Source organism: Podarcis bocagei, assembly GCF_964188305.1.
Source record: "Podarcis bocagei genome assembly, chromosome: 8".
Classification (NCBI taxonomy): Eukaryota; Metazoa; Chordata; class Lepidosauria; order Squamata; family Lacertidae; genus Podarcis; species Podarcis bocagei.
Genome location: NC_138133.1, coordinates 17750320 through 17774584, shown reverse-complemented (window position 1 = coordinate 17774584; position 24265 = coordinate 17750320). Strand labels below are relative to the sequence as shown.

The 24265-nt window shown below is 42.3% G+C and overlaps 1 protein-coding gene across 1 annotated transcript in view; it reads left to right on the top strand.

Annotated features, from left to right (window-relative positions):
- The window catches only part of CDH12 (cadherin 12), a 689773-nt gene that overhangs the window by 42388 nt on the left and 623120 nt on the right, over positions 1–24265 (top strand). The gene's annotated exons all lie outside the window — the stretch shown is intronic.

The window sequence follows — 24265 nt, the reverse complement described above, 5'->3', positions numbered from 1 at the left end:
CTGAATGTTGCATGCACAATATACAATGCAAGCAAAGAACATGTCAACATCACATTTGATGCAGCCATCTGTTTCTATACTTGCATGTCCACATGTCCACATATTTGATCCCCTTCTGTGAGTTACTAATTGTTGTCTGGGGACATTTTGTAAACAAATGCTTTTGTCATTACATTGTGGCATCAAGACTCGACAGACCATGCTTTATTGGCCAATTAATACATTTTTGGGTTTCATTGTGTGACCAAGTGCATTTAGCCAGTAGAGGTATATATTAACAGCCCAATAAAACATACCCTAGAGTTTCCTCCTGCTATTAAACTGAAGCTTAAAGAACCTTAGTTTATCTGCTGAAAATGTCTTTTTTAAACAGCCTGAAAGCTTCAGGTGGTTCACTGATTTTAAACTGATTTTTCTCATTTCATTTTAATTAAAATGTGCCTCATCATGTCATTTTACAATGGGTTAAATACTGTTAAAAGATATGTAATAAATGTCTTTGTTCCTGTAATGACTTCCATTGCCTTAAAAAGAAAAGAAAAGATCATAATTAGTCCAAGGTTGCTGAGCTTTTCATTAGGTGATATTTGCAAAGGTCTTTGGCTTCTTTCTGAACAATGTCAGGCCAGTGCATTGCTCTGTTGTATTTACAGTTTGTATGTATGGCCTTATTATTTTAGAGCTTCTTAAACTGATTTTAGAGTTTGGGTTTCCATTTCATTCTGTTTTTAACATATACACCATTTTGATGGCTTCTTGCTGTGATGTGGTCTATAAATTTGTTTAATAAAGCAAATAAACCAACAAACCCTTGGCCCCAGTGTAATGGTCTATTGAAGGACTTACGACCCAGTTGATGGCAAAACATTGCAGCAACTGTGTGTGCATTCCCACTAAGTGGTACTGGCTTATACAACTGTGTCTGCACTCAATCCCATGTAAGCTAAACTATGGCCCAGCCTTCAAAATCCACTGGAATTCACGTTAAAAGGTAAAGGACCCCTGGATGGATCCACAGTCAAAGGTGACTATGGGGTTGTGGTGCTCATCTCCCTTTCAGGCTGAGGGAGCCGGCGTTTGTCCACAGACAGCTTTCTGGGTAATGTGGCCAGCATGACTAAACCACTTCTGGCACAACGGGAAACTGTGATGGAAGCCAGAGTGCACGGTAATGCCATATATCTTCCCGCCGCAACGATACCTATTTATCTACTTGCACTGGTGTGCTTTTGAACTGCTAGGATTTCATTGTAGCCAGGTACCTGCAGACATTGCCTTGTTTAAATGTTGTCCTTTTAAGCGCATGATCCCCCACCCCTTGCAGAAAGTTCAACCCTGATATTAACTTCCTAAGGTGGGGAGGAATTTTTTAGGTGGGGGGAAGGGTAGCTCTGCCATCTCTGAAATGCTAATGACTACTGTGGGCAAACTTCAAAGGGATTGATACCTAGGTTCAAATGTCCACTAGCTTTAGCAGTTCACAGTCAGCAAACCTGCTCGAAGGCTTGATTTTACCAGAGAAGGTAAATTAGCTCTCTCTGAAGTGCTTCAGCCAGGTAGGAAGGCCACGTTCTCTTTGAAGTTTGGCTACTACTCGCGTTTCTCAAGCAACTGATCTTCAAAGAGAGAGGCTGGATTCCTCTTCCCCTTTTTGGTTTCTGTGTTCTGTACAGTATATCAGAAGGAGCTGTGTTGTTTGTGCTGTTTCATTGGGCATTTTGATTTTGAGAAGGGAAGTACATTTTGGGGGAGTGGCGGGCTGGAAAACAGCGGTAAGGAGATGTTGATGGGGGTGCAAAATGGTTGGTTTTTGTTTTGTTTTTTAAATGAGAGCTCTCTGTTGCAGTTACTTCTGAAAATGTCTGTAACATTTGCAATGGTATCAGTTTGTATGAAAGTCATCTCTCACACAATCCTCTTTTCCAAGCAAAGGGACCTGTGCCTTTGAAGTGCATCGATTTGACATAGGGCCTTTTCATAGAACCATGTTGTTGTTGTTTAGTCGTTTAGTCGTGTCCGACTCTTCGTGACCCCATGGACCAGAGCACAACAGGCACTCCTGTATTCCACTGCCTCCCGCAGTTTGGTCAAACTCATGCTGGTAGCTTTGAGAACACTGTCCAACCATCTCGTCCTCTGTCGTCCCCTTCTCCTTGTGCCCTCCATCTTTCCCAATATCAGGGTCTTTTCCAGGGAGTCTTCTCTTCTCATGAGGTGGCCAAAGTATTGGAGCCTCAGCTTCAGGATCTGTCCTTACAGTGAGCGCTCAGGGCTGATTTCCTTCAGAATGTATAGGTTTGATCTTTTTGCAGTCCATGAGACTCTCAAGAGTCTCCTCCAGCACCATAATTCAAAAGCATCAATTCTTTGGCAACCAGCCTTCTTTATGGTCCAGCTCTCACTTCCATACATCACTACTGGGAAAACCATAGCTTTAACTATACGGACCTTTGTTGGCAAGGTGATGTCTCTGCTTTTTAAGATAGAACCATAGAATTGTAGAATTGTAGAGTTGGAAGGGATTCCCAAGGGTCATCTAATCCAACCCCCTGCAATGCAGGAATCTCCGCTAAAGCATCCATGACAGAGGACCATCCATTCATATCCATATTCAAAATGTAGGTGCTCCTATGTTCACAGGACAGCATGTCACCTGAAGCTCAACATGTTGGGGTGCTACTCTGTTCTCCCAAAAGGACACCCCAGTTTTGGAACTACCTGTGTCAGCAAATCACATATCACATTTCTTTGGCAGTAAATTGTTTCAAGCATGCTCAGTGGAGTGGCCTCTGTTGAATTAGGGCCGGGCCTCACAAAATGTCTGCCCATACAGGGGCTGACAAACAGGTCATATAAATATTTATCTCTTTCACATCTGATGGGAGGGCATTCCAAAGGGTGTTCCACAGGGCCTTGTTCATTATAAAACAACAAGGTAGTTTACAAGGTAAAAAATCAATATAATAAAAAGTCAGGTACTAAAAAGCACAAGTACCACAGATATCTAAAAAAAAATCCACTAGAGCTGGCACTAAAAATCAGTGTTTCCCCTCACAAATAAATATTTCTTGATCAAGCAATGGAACACCATAATTGAAGGTACTTAATGTATCTCTAGGAGAAGGTCATTCTTCAACATGGGAATAGAGAAAATCAATCTCGCAGTATCTAATAATTTGCATTTTCATGTTTCTAATAAATAGAAGGTCTGTCATATAATTAATCTTCCACAGATTCAAGACGTTCATCTCATCCACCTTACCCTAACCAATATAGACTGATCCCCCTCCCTAAGAATTGGCACAAACAGCACAAATTGATTTGCATGAATCATGTGAAGTACACAGGGTGCTTCCTCTCCCAGCAAAGCAAAGCAAACAGGAGTTTTTAGTTCCTTATTACTGGGGAAAATCAAAAGATTTCCATCAAAGTCAGTGTTTCATAGTCTTTGCCCTGACCCATTGCAAAACACTGAATCTCTCTCTTCAAAAAATAATGACGATAATCTGAATCTTGCTAAGACTCTTGCAGATCTGAATAAAAGATGGAATAAGGATAGCCAACATAAACCTAGATAATATACTTTCTTTTGAACATATTCCCCTAACCCTCATTCAGAACCCTGGAAATCTTGGAGAGTGGGGAGTGGACAGGGCAGCAGACTGTATTAAAAATCTCAAATCCTATCCTCAGACTCCAATCATATGAGTGTCTTGTAGTGTTTACAATGTTGGACAAAGGCAAGAGAAACTCCACACTCAGGTTCAAATCCACACTCAGACATGAAATTAGTTGATCTTGGGCTACTTAGAGTTTCTCAGCCTCAGCTACCTTGTAGCATTGTTGTCAATAAAAGAATGGAATGGCCATAATTATGTATGTTGCTTCGAGCTCTTTAGAGGAAAATCAGGGTATAAATGCACTCAGTTAAAACATAAATTAACAACAAAACTCTTCCAATTTAACTTGATGTGTTAAAGAGCTTCTCACGTTCACACATGCTCCAAAATGCCAGGAAATTTCAGCTCTTAAGAGGCATACTCTTAAAGGATATATTCTTCAGGCAATATTGATATAGTATGGTGTCCTTCCTTACACTTATTCCAGCTTCAGCAGTTCCTTGGGGCAGAGATAAAAGGGTTATTGAATATAATATAGTCCAACTCCATGCTTAATGGAGGAAATGAGAAACATTTCTCCTTACTCCTTCAGTACATCTTCCGCCAGAGTTTTGGTTAGGTTTTCTTTTTGGCAGAATTAGCCAGAGAACTGAGGGGATTTCAGAACATTTGACAAGCCTATTTTTTAAAGGGTACAAGAGAAAAGGAGGGAATTGAGTAGATAAAGCTACACAGCCACCCCTACATTTACCTCCCTCTATCCCTGACTCTTGTATCTTTGAGTTGCCAAATTTTAGTGGGTGCAGCTCCTTCCCTAACGACCTGCAGCAACCAATTCATTTTTTTTAAAAAATGGGTGGAGCTTAGAAATAAGGGTTGCAAATGTTCGTTTATCCTAACCAGGCTCCTCTGTCTTTAACAACATTGCTAACTTTTACTAGCTCCTGATTTTTTGCTTGGCATAGGCAGGAGTTATGTTGGCTCTCATATCCTACAACCACCCAGGCTGATTTCTGCATGTTGCATGGTTCTTTGAGACACAGTAGGAGGCCCAACAGGAGAATATCTGTTCAGCTGGCAAGCCCAGCCTTTAAATATTGCAATGGGGGGCGGGAAGGAAATACAGTGATACCTCTGGTTACGTACTTAATTCGTTCCGGAGGTCCGTTCTTAACCTGAAACTGTTCTTACCCTAAAGCACCACTTTAGTTAATGGGACCTCCTGTTGCCGCCATGCCGCTGGAGGACGATTTCTGTTCTCATCCTGAAGCAAAGTTCTGGGTTAGCAGAGACTGTAACCTGAAGCGTATGTAACCCGAGGTACCACTGTAGTCACACAACTGCCCACTAAATCTACTTCACACTTTTTTCCTTAAGGCTCTTCTGTACCTTCAAAAACTGATAACCAAAAACCAGCCACTGTGCACCTCTGATATACTTTCCCCTTCTCTATGCTTCCCAGACTATATGTTCCCATCACTTGTGATTTCCTCTCCCCATCTCCTTTCACATCTAACGTCCAACTGTAAATTCTTCAGGATTGAGGCCTGATCTATGGCAATCTTGCCAGAGCTAAAATTGGCCAGAAACCATTACTTAGCAGCAGCAGGTGACGACTCACAAGCCCAATGAATTTCACAAGCTGGGGAAACAAAAGCATTTTAATAACAATGGCAACCATGTTTCACTAGTCTTTGACAGTAGCACATACTACACATTTTCCTTGACCTAACACAACAAAGCATTCTCCAGAATGGAGAAAGGTTTCTGGAAAAACCTCTGGCAAAGTCTATGAAAGAAAAGCACACAGCACTTGTTAGCATGCCAGAGTCTGTTGTCAATTGTTTAATTTGCTCTAAATAAAACATCTCTTATCTTTTTACCTCAAATTTGGCATCTGTCACCCTCAGGCTTATCATTCCTATGCTTCCAATTTTCCAAGTAGTCTACTGAAGCTGACCTTCCAAGTGTCCCTATTTTCCAGGGACAGTTTCAGATTTACAGAAGCCATCCAAGTTTCTGATTTGATCCCCAAATGTCTCGCTTTTCCTTAGGAAGTCCCTACATTCATTGGAGTAATGTTGGAGGGTATGGAGTTGTGTAACCCCCGACTAAAATAGATAAGTACTGGGCAACCCGGGCTTAGGGCAGCTATCCGCAAGTCTGGCAGGAACTCCCGCGGGCTCCGAAGGCTTGTGGATAGCAGCCTGCAGCTGTTCTAGCTTCGGGATGGCTGCGGAAAGCCTCCACAGGGTGGCGGGGTGAAGGCACCCTGCTGCCCTGCTGAGGCTACAAAGGATGTCCCCGAAGCCTCAAGCCTTTGGAGTGCAGCTGCGCTCCAAAGGCTTCAGGAATCTTTGAGGTTGGCGGTGGGGGAAAGCAGTGCTTCCCCCCACCGCCATGCCCCACAAGCTGGGGGGGGGGCAGCGGCAAGGCTGTGAGCAGCCTTTGCACTGTTCCCCGACCTGCTCTTGAATGCACCTTGTTTTTGAGGGGGAGAACAAGGGAAAAAAAATATCCCCCTGTTCTCCCCCTGCTATGGGCCGGTGCGTCCTATGGTCCGGTGCGTCCTATATTCTGCTCTGGTCAGACCTCACCTGGAGTACTGTGTCCAGTTCTGGGCACCACAATTCAAGAAGGGCACTGACAAACTGGAACGTGTCCAGAGGAGGGCAACCAAAATGGTCAAAGGCCTGGAAACGATGCCTTATGAGGAACGGCTAAGGGAGCTGGGCATGTTTAGCCCGGAGAAGAGGAGGTTAAGGGGTGATATGATAGCCATGTTCAAATATATAAAAGGATGTCACATAGAGGAGGGAGAAAGGTTGTTTTCTGCTGCTCCAGAGAAGCGGACACGGAGCAATGGATCCAAACTACAAGAAAGAAGATTCCACCTAAACATTAGGAAGAACTTCCTGACAGTAAGAGCTGTTTGACAGTGGAATTTGCTGCCAAGGAGTGTGGTGGAGTCTCCTTCTTTGGAGGTCTTTAAGCAGAGGCTTGACAACCATATGTCAGGAGTGCTCTGGTGGTGTTTCCTGCTTGGCAGGGGGTTGGACTCGATGGCCCTTGTGGTCTCTTCCAACTCTATGATTCTATGATTCTATAGAGCAAAAAATACGGTAACTATACAACCTTTAGAAAACATCTGTATAGGAAAGTCGTTTAATGTTTTGTCATGTTTTTATATATGTTGCAAGTCACCTAGAGTGGCTGGTGTAACACAGCCAGATGGGTGGCATATAAATAATAGACATTATTATTATTATTATTATTATTATTATTATTATTATTATTATTGAGTAGGACATCCCTATTTTCATCAGAGAAATGTTGGAGGGTATGCTGAAGCATTTTTCTAACTATAAGCCATAGACCCTATGCTTTCGGTTTCTTATTACAATGGCAGGATACATTTCACTCAGACTCCCCCTTAATGGCATTACGATAATTATACCGGAGTTCCAAGTGAGGGCCAAGGATGCCGGGTTGCCCTCCTTGTGTGGCAACACTACAGTTCAGGTATTTGTGGTGGATGAGAATGACAATGCGCCTACAGTGGCTGCGTCATCAGAAGAGACTCCAATTGTTCTAGTGGCTCCTGTATTGTCTGGACACATGGTGGGCAAGATCCGTGCCTTGGATGCTGACTCAGGGTTCAATGCATGGTTGCGATATGAGATGCGTGAGTTGACCACTGGCCCTTGGCGTGTGGGGCTATACAGTGGGGAGATCAGTACCACACGTGCCCTGGATAAGGTGGAGGGCAGAAGCAGACAGACTCTCCTTGTGTTGGTGAAAGATCACGGCACACCTTCACTCATGGCCTGTGATGGCCTGGGAATCTGATTCAGAGGCTGAACCGGAGGAATCCCAGCCTGCACAGGAGTCCCCTTGAATCTGAAGGGCCCGCACCTGTGCCGGATCCTCAGGAGCAGACACCAGATGAATCCACTCTGGCTCCGGGGGTGGTTGAGGACCCATTGCCTGCAGGTGCTCCTCTCCCAGCCCTGTCAGGGGAAGGTGAGGCAACCTCTGGGTCCAGTAAACCTCCAGCCTCTCCTGACCTGCAGAGGCTCAGGGCAGAGAGGTGGAGGGAACTAAGTTCTCTCAGGAGGAATGCTCACCTTAAGGCCAGGAGAGGCGAGTCACCTGTGGGCCGGGACCACCCTAGGCCCCAGAGGAGATAAAGGCAAGTCAGCCCAGTCCCAGGTTGCGGGAGCAACGTCCTTGGAAACCTGTTGCTGCCAGACCCAGACCTGTTTTTCCGGAGTTCCCGACCACGCCCGGCTTCTTGCTTTGGACCCCGCTTTGCCCTTGGTGGACAGTCTCCAGACCCTCGACCCAGGACCGGACTCTGACCACGCCTCACGGTATTCCCCCTCCCAGGACCAGCACATGGCCACAGCCACACTGAGTTTGTCACTGGTGGCAAGTGCCCAGGCTGTTAAGACTGACACCCTTTCCAGGACAGGTGAAAGCTCAAAGCCTTTGGTGGACAATGTCAATGTCTACTGATCATTGCCATCTGCTCAGTGTCCAGCTTGTTCCTCCTAGCAGTAATCTTTTACGTGGCCTTGCGATGCTTTTAAAAATTAAGCTGCTCACCAAAAGTTGTCCACTTGTATGAATAACATAACATTTCATTTCACGGAAGAAGAACCACAACGTGTGATTTTTCTTTCTTTCTCACCCCCCCCCCTAAACTGGTCACACAAGTATACCACTCCCACAAGCAGGACATTTCATTTTGTTTTTTCTCCTCCTGAGAACCTGCTTTTGATCATCAGAATGACTCTCACAGGCACCTTTCTGTAAAATCACAGCAGCAGTCATGAAAACAAAGAGCAATTCAGCCTCCGACTCACCAATGCCTCCACATCTGGGAAACTGCCAAAAAGCATTAAACACCTATGGATAAGTAAACATGATCATTATTCTCTCTGATATCTCCAGTTTCTGAGGTGGCTCCTTTAGATGGGCAGCTATTTACAATAGACAAATGCAAAGGCTTAGAAAGCTTCATATTTCACTTTCTTTTATGAGCTTGGCTTCTATCTGTTTATATGTCACAGTAGAGGAAAATCAAGTAAAAGAAGTGTGATTGAAAAGCAGGGTGAGCTATATATGTATGGCTGAATGACATAACCTGCAGATGAAAGGGTTTTTTTTACAAGAATTCATTGAGTTGTCCTTGGATTGTTGTTTTATATTCTGCTGTTCTTCAAGGATACCAGGGGAGTCTCCTATATAGGCACCCATCACCCCAGCATGCTTAGGATCAGTGAGGTTGCTATATATTGGGCCTTCAGATTATGTCCTGAGACCATTAGTAGAATATTAGGTGGAGTGACTTCTCAACAAATTAGATGGAAATATGAATAATTCCATTCTGTAGTTAACAGGCCTCTTCCTATGCTACCTTTTGAAAGTCAGTGGCTGGGTCCAAAAGTCTGCTTCCATGTGTACATCCTGTTTCACCCTGAGCTTGCAGCAATCAGTGCTGTTTCCATTCTGCTGCAGCTTGCCTTCCTCTAAACCTACATTATTCATCTCACTATCGGCTATAACCCAAACCAATGCAAATAATTATTATACAGTGGTACCTCTGGTTACGTACTTCATTCATTCCCGAGGTCTGTTCTTAACCTGAAACCATTCTTAACCTGAGGTACCACTTTAGCTAATGGGGCTTCCTGCTGCCGCCACAGCGCCACCGCAAAATTTCTGTTCTCATCCTGAAGTAAAGTTCTTAACCCAAGGTACTACTTCCGGGTTAGGGTTAGTGGAGTCTGTAACCCAAAGTGTTTGTAACCCGAGGTACCACTGTAATTACAGTGGAAGGCGAATGTCAAGAACAATGCAGAAAATAATGTATTTATGTAACATTTGTGAGCTAAAGTAACAATAGTGGATACCATTGATTTTCACTTGCATGATTTCCATTTCTGACCTTGAGCAACATGCAAATTGTGGCAGTTTCCATACTCCTTTCCACTGGGATCCTTAGATATCCTTACTTACCAATCCTCATTGCTGCTGTGATGTCACTTACAATGTTCCAGTGGCAGTGATACCAATGACCAAAAAGGAAGGAAAATGACTCTCTTATGTCCCCTGTTTCATTTTCAGTCTCTTTTCTCTGTACCACTGTCTTAAATGCTGGAAAATTCAGTGATTTCACCGAGTCCGGTGACATCAAATGCTTCTGGGTTAAAGTAGCAGTACGAGAAGGCAGTCAAGTCCAACTCTCAGATGATCTTGCTAAGATCTTTAAGATGCTCAGCAGAGCAGATGACCAATGTGGAACATGCTCGCTCTGTTATTGCCTTCATAGCTGGAAACACTAGAAGACATTTCCTCAGCCAGGCCTATGGCCTTTTTAAACATCTCAGGGAGCAGGTCTTGTTCTCCCCCCGTCTCTTATTATTACATCGTCTGTCTTGGGAGACAATGAAGGAGTGTGCCGTTGGGGGTGAAGTCACACTGTTGGAAGTTTACAGAGCCTGCTGTGGCTGTAAAGACTAACACAGGACAGACATGTTTTGTTGCAGCTGGGGCAGATGGAGGTGTCCGGTTGTGCTGCTGCAGATGAACCATGGTGTTTGTACTTTCTGCACTCATGTGCAAAGGTATATATAGGTCCCTCGATCCATTTAGACTGCACCCCATTGGCCAGATTAAACCCAGCAACAAGGGACCTACCAATCAGATGTTGTGGTTGTCCAATAAACCCACCCACAACCGGGAGGTCAGTCTCCAGGTCTCACTGCAACACATGCCCTCTTTTAGGGAGGACACGATTTTTCTAGGCACGAGGGTTAGACGGAGAAGGTGATAGAAAAATGGCAGAGGCACAGGAGGAGGAGAGAAGGAAAGAAAGAGATCCACAATAAGACCTGCCATAAGGAGTTAAATTACTCTGCAGGCTTTCAGCCCCTTTGCTGTTATATTGTGTGTATGGCTTTTCTGTTTTTTTTGTGGGGTTTTTGAACTTTTTTTTACTAAAGATACAGTGATCAGTAAAACCACATTTAAAGTGAAATGGGGTGAAAAGAAACCCTTCCAGTCCAATGTCTTGAAGTTTATGTACTGCCCAAGTGATTTTATATATATATATAAAACACCCTTTCAATTAATAGCCCGTATTATGTTGATGCAGCTGTTAAGAAAAAGTATCTCATGGGGGTTAAACCTTGGGGTCACTACAGACCCCAAATACCGTCTTTGTGGTTTATGCACACCTGAACTGCAAGTACAAAATCCTTATTTGTTCTACATTCATTTGGAGTTCTTGCCAAACAGAATGACTTAACCCAGCTCCATTGAACCCCCACTATCCAATTAATGAAGTAGTGTTTTTACGAGAGCTGGAGAGTTTTAAATGTGAGTGGGGAAATGTAGCACTAGAAGCAACCCTTGACTTGGTCTCGCCCTTAAAATGTCTATTGATTTCTTTTTTTCCCCTTGTCACATTATTGGAATTGTTTCCTTCCGAGCTGTGATTGAGACATATAAAACTTGGAGGAGAGAGAAGCCCTGTGTTTGCTGAGCATACACTTGTTACACAAGCCTTAACTACTTAAGGCGCTAATGGAATATGTCAAACAAATGCCAGATCACTGGTGATGTCAACACATTGCATTGTCATTGCCGGGCTGAATTGCAGTTTCTCCGGGCTCAGCCATTGATGGAAACTGAAATTGCATCATGCAACTGAGACATCATTACCTCTGTGAAATCAGGGTTATATAGTGGATGGCTTGAAGTGAATGTCAAGTAGTGTGCAAAAGAGAGTGGTTGATAAGCTTACAGCCTCCCTCCCCCCCATCCCAAGAACTTTAGAGCAGCCCTGAGACACTGATTCTGAGCTGTCAATCTTATGGTGAACATTTTTGGGGCCATGTAACGCTCAAGTTGTTTGTCAGAAACTCCGAGTCATTAATCCTTCCTTGACGCTACATAATTAAAATTTGAGAAGGTATTATTTTTGGATTAGTATTGGAATTTTATACATGATGTCACTCCGCAAAGATCTGTTGTATTATTTCTAACCCAGCTCACTTATAAAAAAAGAGTGTGTGTGTGAGAGAGAGACCATTGCCAAGTAAATTGGCTGCTGGCGCTATCAGCATCCTGCCGTGTTTTTGTTAATTATCTTGCCATAGTTGTCTGATGCAGATAACAATCTTTCCAAAAGAGGAGACAGATTTAAAGAGGCAGAATTAATGAAAATTGATTTGTGCAGCCTGTCATGGCAAGATCTGTTGGGAGACCCTCCTCCCTGCCATGATCCGCATAGATGTAATTCCAGGCACAGGTAGGGTCCCCACTGCAGAATACTAATTATGGTGCCTGGGCACAATGTGTCTGATGTGACTGACAGATGAACGCATGAAAAAGTCTTCAGAACTGAGTTCATTTGTAAAGTATCCAGGGAGGACATGGATCCAGCTACTGGGAGGCTGCATGAACAAAGCTTAGGAAAAATGGGGGGGGGGGGGACAAGCCAGACGATAAATGTAGTGTTTCTGGGGTATGTGTGGATCTCATACAAACAACTCGTGCATACAGCGGTAAATGTGCATTAGCCTAAGACATAGCTGTCATTGTTTTCCCTTTTTTAAGGGGAATTCCCTTATCCCTCGCAAGAAAAGGGAAAAGTTGACAGCTATGGTCTAAGATAACATTTTGTAAGAAGAATTTCACTGGGGTGGCATGGCTATGCGCAACCTAGCAGTAAGCGCATGGCAAACCAACAGTAGGCACACAACAAACTAACAATGGAGGGTTGGCCATCTATGTAGTATCTAGGAGACTTATCCTCCAAGTCTGGAAAGATAAACACTCATCATCTATTATGCAATGGTCTGGGGAATTTACTGTTCTTGCTACTGCCCTTTGGAGGTGCTATACTGGGGGTGGAGCAAGGGTGTGGGCCGGCTCCCTTGTGCTAAAATTGTTGTTTAATTGGGATGGGGTTTAAAGGTTGCTTTAAATTGTTTTGAATTATATTCCAAGCACAATTCAAAGAGCCCCAAATGGCCTCGGAGCAGTATACCTGAAGAAAAAAGTCACAATAACGTTTATTTATTTTATACATTCTTTTTTATTTATTTTTATTTTGATAAAGTAATAATCATAAATAAATAAATAAGAGTCACAATAACTTTGAAATAAACAACTTATATCAAATAAAACAATATTCAATGACCCATTAGAATAGAATAGAAAACAGCAAAATCAAATATCAGCAAATCATAATTAAACAGTTTACACTTATCAATTACTAGAATTACTAAACTATAATAAAAAATAATAATGGCAAGTCACAATGCATAAAATACCACAGAACATGAAAGCACCATGTTAAAGGATCAAATTGAGAAACACGGATGCACAACTTTAAAAATTATTTTAAAACATATCCCTGGATTCGTCTTCTCTCTTCCCAGCTTCTGCTGCTGTTCTCAAAAGCATGGTCTGGGAAAGGCTCCTAGGGCTGGAGGGTAGGGCAAGGCAGGTGAAAAAACCTATTGCCTGATCGCCAGCAGATAATCTCACCCACCTCACAGTGTGGGTCTACTTTAAGAACGACTAAGTTTGGCTGGGAACCATTGGCTTTGGTGTATCTTGAGAGATGCTGTTTAAAGGTCAGTAAAGCTGTGTGTGACCTGTGTTGTTCAGAAAATGCCTCTCTGTATGAGTGTTCATCTGTTAAGAAAATTCTCTGGGGAAACACCATCTTCCCACCCCTAATTTACAAGAGACACCCTCTGTGTTCTTCTAACCGTCTCTAACAAATCACTGCCTTTGTTTGTTCCTATTATTGCCATTGAAGGACAAATTGCCATTCTTCCAGTTTCAAGAACCTTTAGCTGTTTGGAAGAAGGACGTAAATACTTGTACATGGGCATTATACTGTTCATGTGGTGCAAAGCCGCAGCAGGTGAGATTCAGCCTGAACCACTGCCTGCATATTATAAGCCATCTCTTGTATATCTACATTCAAAAGAACAAATGCTCTCTGCTTTTGAATCAGCATCAGGGAAACTGTTGCAAGCTAAACAGAACACAGCATGCAGCAATCTGTAATACCAGCAGGGATGTGTCTGTGTGTCTGTGTGTGAGATAACATGGATCTCAGGCCCTTGACTGTGGTGTAAGAACAGGGGTGTTAAAAGAGGAGACATAGGTAGCTGCCTTATACCTGGTCAGGCTATTTGACATCTCCTCTGGTACCATCTGTCATGACTGGAAGATGCTCTCCAGGGCTTTGGGCAAAGATCTTTCCCATCACTTGCTACCTGTTTTTTGTTGTTGTTTTTTAAACTAGAGATAGCAAGGATTGAATGTGGGACTGTTTCATATAAAGCAGGTGAACTATCACTTGTAAAATGCTGTGAAGTATGAAAGAGATCGTTACAGCTGCAGGAAGGTTCATCAACCCAGGCGAAATAGGCTAAGGAATGTTCTCCCTACTGAAATATCTATTTAAGCATAGCTGCCTGTTGACTCATTGGAAGAAAAATACAACTCATCTGTTCTTTCACGGGCCGTGTTTGTGCTGATGTTGTTTTATTCCTGAGTTTAATTTGTGTCTTTTTTTAGATTCACCTGTAACATGGGAATAATTATCCTGGCCTGTTTTGCAAGGTGGCTGTGAGGATTGCTATGCTAACATATGTGAAGCACTACAGGGGAGAGGAAGAGCTATATATATATATATATATCTCCTAGCTTTATTCTTAAGAACAAATTCTGAGGGTTAGTGCAGGTTCCAAGGAGGCAACAATAGTGATGAAGTTTTCTTTGCAATTTAGCAGAGCCCAAATGATTGATTAAAACAGGTTGACAAACGAACTGATTTATCTCATCACAATCTTATATTTGTCAATCATGCTTTTTATGAGAAGAGAGCAGGGTTGCCATTTCTGCCCTAGGAACAAGGTCATGTTTCTGTTTTAAAGGATGACTTGTTGGAAATACAACATCAGAGGTCATTCCTTGTGCAAATTAAGAATTATTTCTGTTAGTGTCGCAGTCAGCTAGCCATGAGGTTGTTCTTCGTAACAGTTCAATGCATGAGGCATTAAACCATGCTGAGTTACCATGTGCCCTGATTGGCAATGTAGTTCTGAAGATTTTTTCCTCTGTATGTTTGGGTGAATGTCTCCTTGCTCTGTACAAGGCCTGAAGTAAGAAAGTCAAAACTTCTCTGTTTATTTCTTCTCAGATTATACACCTTATTTTTGTTCAGCTTCCTCAGCAAAGTGTCAACTGGGTTTTATTTTGTCTTTGGACTCAATCTGCATAATTTAAGTAACTTTGCTAGGATGACTAACTTTTGGTACTTGAAAAGCAACTGCTCTTCAATTCTTTTAGAAGCCATAGGATGGCAGCATGAAAAAGATGTTTAACAATTCTTTCCATGCCAGTTGCACCACAGAAAAGAGTTTTTTTGTGTGTTTCTTGTTTTTTAGTGTACATGGTATACTATAGGTGGCTTATAGCAGACATGCATGACCAGTGAGACTATTGGACTTTCTTTTTTTTTTCTGGGATAGCTCAGTCAATAAAGCATGAAACTTGTAATCTCAGGGTTGTGGGTTTGAGCCCTACTTTGGGCAAAAGTTTCCTGAATTGCAGAGGGATGAATTAGATGACCCTTGTAGTCCCTTCCAACTCTACAATTCTGTGATTTTGTGATTCTACGAAATAGCCACCATCGTGCACTTTTGCAAACCCCTTTTTGCAACTGCAAGTTATGTTGGTACAGCAGGGGAATCCCCTATTCCAAGAATAATAAGTTTTTTGGAGAAAACATTTTGTGTGCAGAAGCTTCTGGGATATTTGGATCCTGCATGCATACATTTGAACAGCATACCGTGGGGGTTGTGCTGTATTTTAAAAGGCTTCTTTTGTGCACAACTCTTTAAGAATAAAAACCCATTTTTAAAAAGCCACATCATTAACTGGCTCTGGTTAAATCTCTCTTTAGTCATTCTGTTCCTTGTTTAACGCTGGAGTCATTTCAACCAAAACATTGCTCTCAGATATTTGACTTTAAATTTCTGATTTAAGGCAGAAGTACAGACAATGCTTTAAACAGGAGAAGATGCTTTCATGCGGCATCCTGCTGCTCTGCCTGACGTCTAAGTTTGAGAATATCTCTTTAGGAGTCAAAAGGAGAAGTAATGGGATAGAAAGCAAGATGACAACTTGTTCATGATGATGTCTGGAGTATGTTCTGCACCAGATTTGTGCTTTTCATCCAGAGGAAAAACATGGCTTAAGGAATGCAGGAATCTATTATGTAGTTGAAGCCTTAGGTGGTAGCATCACCACCGTTCCTTTAGCTTAGTGTTTCCCAAACTTGGGTCTCCAACTCCTTTTGGACTACAATTCCCATCATCCCTGACCACTGGTCCTGCTAGCCAGGGATCATGGCAGTTGTAGTGCAAAAACAGCTGGATACCCAACACTGGGAAACACTGTTCTAGCATCATCCCTACCTTCCTTTCACAGTCAGAATAGCCATGATTGTGAAGCAGAATACTATCTTTGAAACAGGCATTGTTGTCTTCTTCTTCTTCTTCTTCTGGAATCTTAAAAGGCACACAAACATCTTACAAAACATGTTTGAAAAGGAGCGCAAGTCCAAAGATATCTTACAGCCCAGACACCACAAAATCTTTAAGAAGGGTTTTTGCTATGCATTGTTAGAAGTCATCTGTGGCCCCACTAAATGGCAAATCGTGTCCTCTTTACAGAGGGCACGTGTTGCGGTGAGATAACTAAGACTGACCTCATCTTTTGTGTGGGTGGGAGCGATTGGATCGCCACAACAACCCGACTGAATCCCTTGGTTGCTGGGGTAATTCCGGCCAATGGATTGGTGTGAATAAGCAGCTGAAGAACCTATTTATATCGCCGCACATTACGCCAAGCCTTCTTTTGTCAGGAAATCTTGCCTCTCAGGAGAAACTGGCCACTCTCCAGGCACCCGGCTTGATCTCCTGTTGACCTCCCTGTCTGCATTCCCGAGCAGGATCCAGGCTAGGTCACAATCGGCAATCCTCCTCAAGCGTGAGAAGAACACACAACTCTTCCTGCCCCCAGGCAGGGGAAAGAGATGGACAGAAATGTATTTACATGCCTTTATTTCTGTCTTTGCAGCGTTACAAAGAAACACGTCTGCTCTCTTCAAACTCCAACAGCAGAGAGACAAACTCCACCTCCTGTACTTCCTGTACAGCTCAAATTACACTCTGAGCTAAATCCGGTGCTTTGCACTGTGAATAGACTGTCCCTCTGTTCCCACGGAACAGTCCCAACATTCCCATCATGTTTTGCTTTCATGCTAGCAGCTGCTCGCGGCCGCATTGCTTCTATATCGTAACACCTTTTAGCGCCTCGTGCATCAGATCACCTGCGCACCCTCCCTATATTTAGGGTCTTGCTATGACGTTGATATGCCTTCGTGGGTCATCTGCTTTGGGGCAGGGGCCCAGTAGGAATTTCCCCATTTGGCTGATTGGCTGCTGCCACTTGGGTTTCGCTTGCCGCGTAGCAAATCGTCACAACTTTGTAAGGTTTGGCAGTTAGGCATTGGTTCAAGGTGTGGTGGAGAGGAGGTTGTCATACCTGCCCCTCCCAATGTGCGATAGGGTGTTCCGTTAAAGGAATCCAGGTGCTCACCATGCTTTTGTCCGATCCCCTTCCAGGGGTTAGGACCATGCCAGAGCACCTGGGATCATTTGGGGTGAGGTTGCATCTGTGGTAGGACCAATGCTCCCCCAGGATGTTTACCCGTACTGACTTCTGCCGGTGTCCAGTTGCCAGAGGAGTAGGTGCAGCTAGTTGAACCAATGCCTAAGCAAACCACTCACATTCTGTAATCAATAAAGTTGTGGCCAGAATTATGCCCATAACCTTAAACTAATATTGGTGTCAACTGTGTCTTTATTTGGGAGGTCTTGGGGGTCTTCACACGCAAGTACATTAGAATGTTGATTCATGGACAATCAAGATTGGATAGCAATGCAGATGATGTCCACCTTGACAGATCAGGCAAGCTTCTGACTGAGTGTGCTTTTGTATGGCTGGGGGCCAGGGAAGCAGATCTGAATGTAACCATGGGGGGGGGGGAGGATATGTCTGGCCCATTCAAATAAAAATATCTTCTGCACATTTCTCTCTTGCCTACACTTCCATTTGTCCACCCTTCTGTGTTATGGATCTGCATGCTCACATTGATAAAACTCTACAAAAAAGTGACAGCGATTTGATATTACACACGGTTGCATCAATATTCTTGTGGTGTTTTACTGAGTATACAGTCCTGTTTTTGGACTACGCACAAGGATTCGTGATGCACCCATATGTACAGTCACACCAAGGTGGCTTTGTTTAGAATGTTTTATCAGCACACATATGAATGTTAGTAATATAAAGGGGAAAAACAGAACAGTGGAAGATTCCGAATAGATCAATTCCCCTTCAGCAACAAGACAGCATCATTCAAAATGACAAAATCCATTAAAAATAATTCAGATGAGGAGAATTTTGGTACCATGCTTACCTTTTTTGTCTGTTGCAGGAAGATGACTGTGATGAATACTTCATAATGTCTTTCCGCCCCTACTGTTAAACCAGTACTTAGTCATTACATAATATCTTTTCATTTTTGTCTCCCCTTGCTTTTTCTTTTCTCCTATGCTGCAGCTTTTCTTGACTAAAATAACTCATAATTGCAGTAAAGGAAATGCTCATCAAGATTTGAAAGAAAGCTGAAGTAAACTACTAGCAACTTCAGAATCATTTTATGTCTTCTTCATTACATACACAGTATATCAGAAGGGAATTATCTAACTCCATTTCTCTTAGCAACTAGGAAATAGGAAAATGCTAAGTATGTAAGGAGAGGGGAAAAAGAAGAATATTTAAAATGCGCTCTACTGAAATGGCTTTCGTTGTGTGAAGGATACAGAATTATTGCTGACGCCAGTAGTTTCCAGACTTTCTACCCTCTAGGAAAACTTTTTACAGCAATTTGTCTGCAATAGACACAGCAACAGCAAACAAACCTATGGTCACGTAAAGCATACTCAATAAACACATGAGACGTAACCGGCTGTGTTCTTAGATAAATAAGATATACTATTCATAGTATCAAATTGTAAATTTCAGCAGAAGTAACTCATAAAGTTCAACAAACAAACAAAGCAGAAGACCCATTGGATCAGATCATTCTATAGTCAGTTCATGCATAAGGTCCATCCGTGTAATAGTGTAATAGTGTCCATTCCACCTGTTCATAAAGTCCAAACCATCCACATGAAAGGTTGTTACAGTTCCACAAAATCCTTTCACAAAGTCTAAGACAAGGATTTCCGGAATATTGGCCTTGTTTCACCATCCTGGGCTTCATCAGTTGGACTCCAACTCCCATCCTCCCTGATCATTGACCATGCTGACTGGTGCTAATGGAAGTTTGAGTCCAACATCATCTAGTGAGCCACACATTAGCTATTTTTTGCCTTGCAAGAATTAAGGCTATACCCTAAAACAAACACAGAACTCTTTTGACCTTGTCTGTAAATGCCAATCTACTCATTTGAAGTCCCCAAGGAACCATAAGTTTTCTCAGCATAGAGTCTGAAACCATCACCTTACATGAATTCACATGCTCATATCTTGTGCACATGTGGAGGTGAGACATTCATTTCAATGAAGGCTGCAACCCAGTTGGTAATTTTTCTCCCAGTTATGGTTGCTGCATGGAGTGGGTGCAACAACAATCTGTTTTGATGGGCTAAGCTCTAACCTGATGAAGATCTGCTGTCTTCTTTCTCTTCCCACGAGAGGCTTGATTTGCTTTTAAGTCCTGCCTGACCTTTGGGTTTGCAGATATAGGTATAAAAAATAGATATATAAAAATCTTCAACTTTTAGATTTTTTTCAGTAATCATGGTGGCTTCGATTAATTCATACATACCCAAAATCTTCTGTTGTTGGTGGTGTGATGATATTGAGGGAGAAACTAATGTTATCCCTATTTTATGGGAGAAAGGAATGTGTGGTCCTCCAGATTTTGTTGGACTCCAATTCCCATCATCTCTGACCCTGACTATTGACTATGCTAGTTGGGCCTGATGGGAGATGGAATTCAACAACATCTAAAAGATTCCAAGTCCCCCACCCCTTTCATAGACTATGGCTGCATGTACACTATACGTTTAAAACATTTAGGAACCATAGTTGACCCCTTACAGAGATACTGTTATGTACTGAAGTTCTCACCCTGGGCCAGCAGGGGGATACTGTAGATAGTTATGCAAATAAGGGATCGAAAGTGACGTTCAGTGATTGGATAGTTTTAGAAAATTGTTACAGTTACATTGTACTGGAGCTTTATATAAGCAGGCTGACTGAACCCTTCAGTTCAGTTCTGTTCTGGCCTGTGAATAAACAAGAGCTGTTTGAAGAATCGCTATATCATCTGATATGTTCACCCACAACTTAACAGATACAACTCCCAGCATCCTTAACATACCACAGTTCCCATATTATTATTATTTGATTTTTTTTGGGGGGGGGGAGTCATCTGCTTTAAATGTACACACAGCCTATGTGCATTTTAAATTTCTGCTTTCTAAGCCATGGAAGTACCCTAACCATTTTGAGCATGTGAGTCAGCGAGGTCGTTCTATAAATAACAAAGATTTGACATCATTCATGCAATGAGCCTCCTAATACATCTTGACATTTTGTCGTAGGTTCCTTTGCTGAGAAACTCTTATTGCCCAGAGAGAACAATTAGATGAGGATGCCTTTAGGTCACATTCTATATATGGCTAGCTGCACTTTCTAAGGGCCACACAGCTGTACCATATTTCTATTCAAAGATCTCACACCACATTGTCTTGAGCTTCCCTTTAGCTGAAACTTTTCACAATTGCTCATTAATGAAGAAGCAAGGTGACCTTATCTCTCCCCCTCCCCTTTTTTCTTTTTAGTGTTGTTGTTATGAAACTTAGACCGGAGATAATTGACATACTTCGAATGGTCTCTAAAGACTAATTAGCAACTGGGAGTCATGCATTAAATCAGCCTAGGATGAATTAAATTCCTGCTTCAGGAGGAATTGAAGTGAAGCAAAGTTTTGGAAAATCAGGTGGGTTATTCCTGCAGCTAGATTCTCTATGTAGAGTTTGACGCTAAAGGTTTTTGGATTGAAATCAACGAGGGCATAACTTCCTCATATTTTGCAAATAAAACATAATTTGTTGTGCACATTTTAAACAGCCCATTTAGAATAGGGGTTGACAAATGGCAATCTCATTGTATTGTTATATAGGATTTTCAATCCTAATGATAGATCACATTGTTTAAATCCATGCTTTGTAGAGACTTCTGGCCAGAAATACATCCATTCACATTACTGCTTTCTCTTGAGTAGTCCCATAGAACTTTGTGAAACTTCAGGTATATTGCTGTACACTGAGTGTACAGCAAAGCTAAGTATGATGAAAGAGATATAATAGTCAAGGACAACTGAGTTACGAAATGACAGATAAATCGGTGTAAAATAAATGGTAGGCTTATGGGCAAAGAAGGTCATCTTTGAAGGTTAATAGAAACTGTATACAAGCACAATTTGAAGTTTAGGTCTTGTTTATGGAATTCTTATCTTAGCGAAGAAGCAGCCCCAAAATGATATTAAATGAATAAGTAAAATATGATTGGTGGGTGCATTGGGAGTAGATGCCATGTATAAATGAAGAAGATGCTCCTATAGTATAAGCTCTGTCAGTGATGTTTCCAAAAAAAGGAAAGCAGGTTCTTCAAAAGTTTTAGGAGTGGGGTGTGAGCCATTTAGCCCTGGGGTCACTCTGCTTTCAGAATATTTACAGGCCCAGAGCCGTGCTGGTGGGACCAATCACATGAGTATATTCAGGTTGCACTATCCATCCCCTTGTTATGCACAAATTCAGTTATCCAAACATAAGGAATTATGCCCAGTCCTTGCTATATACCACAGATTCAGATATCTGAACAGTCAGTTTGCCCACTCCCTTACTTGTTTGTGGCTTGTTGGTCATTGCTGCAGGTCAGTGTTTATATGGTGCCTGTATTTTTTGTGCATTAACAATAATAAGTTTCTGGGGGGTTAAAATAAGAAAATGGTGAAAGAGAAAGAGAAAGAACCAAACATCACTAGATGCATGCATTGTGGTCAATTGCCTTGCGCACGTGCCAGCTGCAAGGTTTCTAGGGAAACACAACTCCACCACACATAGGAGTGTTGGGTTTCAAACACATAGGGCTGGTTTGTAGGAATGATCGCTGGGTTGTGGAGCACACTCCCACTCACGGGCAGACTCAGCTGTCTGCACGTGTGACCTTGGGGTACGGAGTACACTCCCCCTCACAGATAAAGCCACAGCTGTCTGAACATCTTGCCCTCTGTCTAACCTTTTGTGGTGTCAGTAGTCTGCCGTGTCCTGCCTGTGACCTTTGTCTCTGAGACCTTTGTCTCCTTCGTCATACATTGTGCAAGGGGAAAATGACACGGGGAAAACAGGTGCCAAAATAACTTTGTACCACTCCACAATCTCGGGACTGGAAGATGTGTAAAGGTCACAGCCAAAAATGTATCTGTCTGGGTTTGCATATTGTGTCAATAAAAGGAGCCTCCACAGAGCTAGCTGGCAGCTTGCTTGTGCATAGCTCGCCTGCATTACCAACTCCTGCCTCATGTCCTTCACTTCACTGGTTCCAGACTTCATCATGCTTACCGAAATCGACGGAACTTCAGTTAGGGCTCATCCACACTTAACTTTTGTCCCATGCTTTTGAGGCACAGGTTTGTGTTTTCCTGGTCTGTGTCCAAACACTTTTTTTGCCCCACAGCTTTCCCTAGGAGAACACACACTTTAATACTGAATCAAAACAAATGGTGATTCACGTTTTCTTATCAGTGGTAAAGAGAAGGTTTTCCCAGGGAAAGTGTAGGGGCAAAAAAGGCTTTCAGATAGGGATCTTCAAAGAGAGCTTTAAAGCATGGACCTGCAGAGCAAAGGTAGCCCTTAGTCATTGAACTTATGTCTTATTTTATTTCAATGTATCTACTGTAAGCATGGTGGAATCTGGATCAAACCCTTACTTCAAACCTAAATAATACTGGAATTAAAACAAAGCTAACTTATGTAAACTTCAGAGAGGTCTTAAATTGTGCTGTAGATAAATGTAGTTTCTGTATCCTAGCATATGAAAGGTTGGAAATTGCCATGGATGTGTGAATCTGTCCATTGCTGATCCATGTCCCTTTTGCATGTGTTTTTCCATAATTACATTCTGTTCTATTTCCACAGTAACCTGATTTATTTATTTATTTAAAAATACTCTCAAAAGGGACATATTTAAATTTTAAAGACTGCACACACACTCAGTGATGGGACTTCTGATACAGATTTTGCAATAGGTCTGGTGAAGCATGATGAGGTGACAATTATCGGTCAGGATTTATGTATTGCTATATATCACTCAAACTCTTCTGCTTGACCAATGAACTCTTTATCTAGGTCAGTTTGGTATTGGATTTGTGAACTGCTGGAGTCCTTTTGCCCAACACACTTCTTTCCGTAGTAGTCATCTCATGAAATTCAAATGTCAAAGTTGGTACAGAGCATCTGGATGGAAGTCAAAACATGGTTGTATGTGTCTGCTAGAAATGCAGTGTGGCATTAAAGTCCAAGATATACCTTGGAAAACAGTTCAGGAGAGATCACTCCACTCAGCAAGATTAATTAATGGGCTGGAGACTGCTACATCAGCTTCTAATAGCCACAGTTTGCTTACCTGGCTTAATTCAGCTTGAGAGCAGTGTAACTGATTTGGGAAATATATAAATAAAGTTTAAACAAGGGAGCAAGGTCTTTTAACTTTGCCGGACAAAGTGGGACGTGGAGGTTTACTAATAATAACTGAAGAAGGGCGATAATGATAAATTATGCTCTTCTAATCTATTTCCAACACATCTGCAGATTCCTACAGCAGGTCATTCTACACGACACAGCATCTTTAATGACACTGCCTTTGCAGAAGCTGCCGAGTGTCTTTTCAGTTGGAAGACATGCTTATTTCAAATTGTGCAAGACCACTTCCAGACTTTTGTGTACTTGCGGAACACCTTCACTTCTCCCCTCCCCCACCATGTCTTTTTGCAGCAAGGAAAGTGATGGGAAAGCACACTGCAAAGTGTGAGATAACAATTGTGTGCTGTGATGTTTCCTAAGCACCCTGCAAACAGATCTGAATGAATTCTCAGTCAACGGTGGGTGCCATATAACTGTGCAAACAAATCAGGTCAGTACATAGGTGGAGAAAAGTATGCATTCACTAAAGGGAGTGAAATTAAGTCTGATTTCAGAGTGGCATATGTTAAGTTGTGGGTGAACATATCAGACGACACAGCGATTCTTCAAACAGCTCTTGTTTATTCACAGGCCAGAACAGAACTGAACTGAAGGGTTCAGTCAGCCTGCTTATATAGAGCTCCAGTACAATGTAACTGTAACAATTTTCTAAAACTATCCAATCACTGAACGTCACTTTCGATCCCTTATTTGCATAACTAT